The sequence below is a fragment of the Dipodomys merriami genome, unplaced genomic scaffold (genome assembly GCF_024711535.1).
Source record: "Dipodomys merriami isolate MVZ:Mamm:240054 unplaced genomic scaffold, mDipMer1.0.p SCAF_1547, whole genome shotgun sequence".
Lineage (NCBI taxonomy): Eukaryota > Metazoa > Chordata > Mammalia > Rodentia > Heteromyidae > Dipodomys > Dipodomys merriami.
In genome coordinates, this window is record NW_027202879.1 from 64,979 (window position 1) to 65,628 (window position 650).

The 650-nt window shown below is 29.1% G+C and overlaps 1 pseudogene; it reads right to left on the reverse strand.

Annotated features, from left to right (window-relative positions):
• Positions 1–261: 261 nt before the first annotated feature.
• On the reverse strand, positions 262–361 carry LOC138827374 (U6 spliceosomal RNA; annotated as a pseudogene).
• Positions 362–650: the final 289 nt, after the last annotated feature.

A 650-nucleotide genomic window follows, 5' to 3' on the forward strand; every position in this document is an offset into this window, starting at 1 on the left:
AGATTACATTCCATATAGGAAAAGTTTAAGATTCCTTTTTCCTAAGTCCTTATATTATTTTATTTCTTTGGGATAAAAAGATAATGTTATCTAATTTCAAGTTTTGTAAAGGTTATGCTATGTAAGGGCCTTTGAATGTGAAGGTTTAATACACTGATGTCAAACTAACCTTTAATTCTGTGAATTACAGGTTTTGTTACGCTTGTATTTTTGTAATCAACTTTTTCAAAACTGTTTTCCATTTCTTGCATTTTAAGAATGAAAAATATGGAATAATTCACAAATTTTCATACCATCCCTGTGCAAGTGCTATGTTAATCTCTGTATTGTTGTAATTTGTGTAGACTTGCTGCTGAAGCATGGAGTATCCTCTTAATTTAAGTAGTTAACAATGTAACCTTTATACAGGCATATATCCTTGGTTGCCTATTTGTAACAAGGAACCTTTATTGTTCCTAAATATGCTATTGATCTTATTTCTATAAATTTCTATGTATAGTGGAAAAAATTTATATTGTTTGGTCGATTGCTCACATTTGCCATTTTTTGTCAATGACTATTTTGTCGTTTTCATTTTAAATTTGACCATATTTTGAAGCCTTTATAGCTAAGTCCAAAGGTAATGGCTTTTCAAGTACTTATTTATCAAC